This window comes from Triticum aestivum, chromosome 4B (genome assembly GCF_018294505.1).
Source record: "Triticum aestivum cultivar Chinese Spring chromosome 4B, IWGSC CS RefSeq v2.1, whole genome shotgun sequence".
In the NCBI taxonomy this organism is placed as follows: Eukaryota; Viridiplantae; Streptophyta; class Magnoliopsida; order Poales; family Poaceae; genus Triticum; species Triticum aestivum.
Window position 1 is genome coordinate 218963418 of NC_057804.1, and position 4205 is coordinate 218967622.

Genomic DNA, 4205 nt, shown 5'->3' on the forward strand with positions numbered 1-4205 from the left:
AGCTACTTCGCAGTTTGTTAGGTGAACCACGGTTGGGGGGCACCCATTCATAGCTTAGGATTCCCTTCATGCCGACACGAAGGAGGGGGCCGCTAGCTACTTTGCACTTTGCTAGGTGAGCCTCGGTTGGGGCGGGGGGGCATGCATTCATAGCTAAGGATTCCCTTCGTGCCAACACAAGGGAGGGGGCTGCTAGCTACATCTCACTTTGCTAGGTGAGCCTCGGTTGGGGAGGGGGCCGGGGCATGCATTCATAGCTTAGGATTCCCTTCGTGTTGACACGAGGGGGGCAAGCAATGTCGTTGGCTTTGTGAGATAGGTGCGACATCGAAGTTGCATTTGGTATTTGAAAATCAAACCACCTTTTTCATATATATAAATTTGGTCCACATGCAAGTGTGTTCGTGTTCTGACCCTTTCCCGCGTCATTTTTTTGCCAAATTTATGAACATTAGACAAGTCGGATGACGCAACAAACACGGTTCACTCAAACTAACCGTGTGCCATGCCGGCGCCCCTGTCACGCACACATCGGCACAGTACATTGGGCTCCACGAGGCTCCTCCTCAAAAATATATGCCCGCCTCGAGGGTTTTTCTATTTCGTAACACACGGTTGTTATCTCCGGACCATGTGCGATGTTTCTTCTTCCCAATCCCACTGCATCCCAAGAAAATATCTGCCTCCCTCGAGGAGGGTTTTTGTGTTTCATAACACACAGTTGTTATCTCTGCACCGTGTGCATTGTTTCTTGTTCCCAATCCCGCCAGCCCCTAGAAAATATCTGCTCGCCTCGAGGGTTTTTCTGTTTCATAACACACGGTTGTTATCTCCGAACCGTGTGGGATGCACAATCATCAAAATTTTCATTAGCCCCGGCATTTCACTCCCGCGTTGTAAGATTTTCAATACTCGCGTCATTTCTTCAAACACACCCCCGCCCCCCTCCACACACACACGCACACACCAAAATCTCCTCGGGTGTGCGTGCACACACACACAAACACACACACCCGCTCCCTCTCTCGAAACTCTAGCAAGGTCGCCGCCACCGCCACCGCGAGACCTCCATTGTTAACATATGCCGGTGTGCCCGTGCAGCTTACCCACCGGTCTCCATACCAAGGCCGCCCTGAGTTTCTTAGATGACGCTAGCCAAATGCCCCTTTTCCCCTAGATCCCCATCCCCCACTACAGAGCGTCGCAGCCTAAGCCCAGCTACGCTTCCCGTGGAGCTCGAGGAGCGACTGGCCCAAAAGAGGTGTATCACGGTCTCTTCGCCTGACATCGTCGAGGAAGCTGACGACCATTACTAGCAGCAGGAACTCAAGCAACGGGCTAGAGTATGCATGCATGTCTCTTTCGCCGGCTACGACATCGAGGTCATGGACAGCGACGACCTGAGGCGGGCTATGTCACAGGTTAAGTGGCCCACCCCCAACCGCTCGGGTTGAACCATCGTTGATCTCATGCATGGCCCCGCCGCTGATCTCCTCTGGCTCGCTGTCAACAACTTGCCATCCTAGATCGCCATCGAGCCCCTTTTGTCATTTCTGAAGGCCACGTTCTGTGACACTGGCTTGGGATCCACCGCTTCCAACTCAGACCTCATTGATGGCGACCACGAGGAGGGCACCCTCTTCGGCTCTTCCAAGGGGAAAGAGCCCATCTGCTCTTCCAAGGGGAAAGAGCCCATCTGCGACATCAGGGAGGGCACCCTACAGCCGTGCTCTTCCAAGGGGAAGGAGCCCATCTGCAACAACATGGAGCGCATCCAGGGTCCATTCTCTTCCCATTGGAACGAGCCCATCTGTGACAAGTGAGGAAACCCATCATTTGTTTTGCCGTTCCTCTTCACAGGGGAAACCCATGATTTGTTTTGTCGAGTCCCTTTTTTAGTGTAGTGAGAATATGTCCAGTTTTAATTGCTATATCGGGTTGTTTGCAGTATGCCTTGTTTATTTCAGTTGTTCACATTGCGATGCTCTGTATGTGCAATTATTTACTGTGCAGTACATTTCATCAATCCAATTTTAAACACACCGATAGGAATGCATATATTTGCTTGCTGTTAAGCCTGTTATAGCTATATGCCTCTTTTAAAGTTTTTTGATTGTTCTGTTGTTTGTAGTTAGCATATATCCAGTTTCAAATGCTATCTTTGGTTGTTCGTAGTATGCCTTGTTTATTCTAGTTATTCACAACGTGATGTTCTATATGTGCAAGTATGAACTGTGCAGTTCAATTTCATGAGTACTAGTTTCAACAATACCACTATGGCCCTATTTGTTTCGGATTCTGGGACCAAATTCAGCTTTGCCAATGAAGCCGAATTTGGAATCCGAAACAAATAGATATTTGGAATCAGCTTTGCCAGTGAAGCTAAATCTGGATTTGGGTACTTTTAGTGCAATTTCCTGAAGCACCTCAAAGTGTACTTCGGTGGTGAAGCTGATTCGCAGAAACAGCTTCGCCACTGAAGCGAATCCATAGGTGATTAAAATCCAAGCGAAGCTGAAACAAACAGGGCATGAATGACTACATTTGGTTGCTGCATCTTGTAGTTAAACATGCCTTTCCATTTTTATTGAACAATAACCAGTGTACTTAGACCGGCACAATACCAGTTTGAATGACTATGTTTGCTTGTTGTTAAATGTTAGGCCTCTTGCAGTTAACACACCTTTTCACTTGTTTTGCTTTACTAGCGTGCTTAAACCTACACACTGAAGCTATCTTTTGGAGATTATTTTGTCTGCCATGGATAATTTTGGTTGATGTTTATCCTGTTGTGCTTAACATGCTCCTCGATGTCTCTACGTAGGACAATTTTGGGAACGACTACTGTTTTCCATCGAGGTTAGTTTCATCCGATGGCTTATATATGCTCACTCTTCAGGATATCGGTATCAGGTACTATATAGGCCGGGGGCTGATAAGGGACTAATTGGTGAATCTGACTTTTAACTAAATATATGTGCAACCCATTTATCATTACGTTAACTAATGCCATACGTAATATATCTGAGGCTACATAGAAACATGCATTATAATTAATGTCTACATATGCAATCCTAGGCTACATAGCAACAAGGAAGAGTGTTACCTTAATGTTCTAATGATGTCTAGATACACGTAGAAGAGCAGTAGAAGCAACAACAACAACACATCCCTGTTTGGATACTCAACTTAGCTTAGAGGTTAGGGTTAGTTTCTAGCTCATGACTAACCCTGAACTAACTCCATCCAAAGAGTTGTTTGGATGACACGATTAGATACTTAGATTGACAATAAATGCACTAGGAGAACTAGCTCCAATTAGCACCTCTTGGGTTGGATAGTTTTTTTGGGTGGGTTATAGATGCAACTAGCTCAAACTAGCCCTCATATTTAGATATACTTTAGGGCTATATGAGCCCGAACTAGCTCAAACTAACTCTAACCCATGGATACAACATCAGTTAATCAGCCGATAATTTGTAAGAATGCAATAAACTCCTTCCGGCCCATCATATAAGATGTTAATTCATCTAATATGTGAGTATATTGGATGTTATAAGATATTATATAAGAGTGGTGTACTACATCATTGTGCAATTGGTGTTTATATTCTAATATTAACTTGGTGCTTTTAGGTATATATGTCATTGGTAAAGATCCGCACTTTGACCCTTTCTGTGTACGGGGAAATGAGGTATCGATGAACCAACATCAAGTGAGGAAGCTGATAAAGATTGATAGTAAAATGGGTCAAAAGATGGCAATTAAACTATTTGTTTACACTTTATCCAATACAACAGCGAACTGCAGGATGGTAAGTAAGAACTCTGCAACCTTCTTTTACTGCCCATAATGAGTTGTGTTAGATGACAATGTCTGAATCGTTTTTCCTTTGCAGTGGTTCTCAAAGCAGTTTACTAAAGATTGCCTCTCAAACTACATAAATTGGTGGGCATGCAAAGCCTAAAGTATTTCTACCAGAACACGATGATTATCTAGATGTTTCCATGAAGACCGTGAATCGTGGGCGGTCGGCCATCACAAGGGGTTGGACTAAAGTCGTGCGTGCCTTCTACATGGAGGAGGGCACAATATGGGCTTTCCGCTTCACTTTGTTCAGTAGCCGGAATGTATTTAGCCTCTTTCTTTACCGTCTTTAATAGTACAAGTATACAAATGTGGTTCATCATTCTTTATTTGGTTTT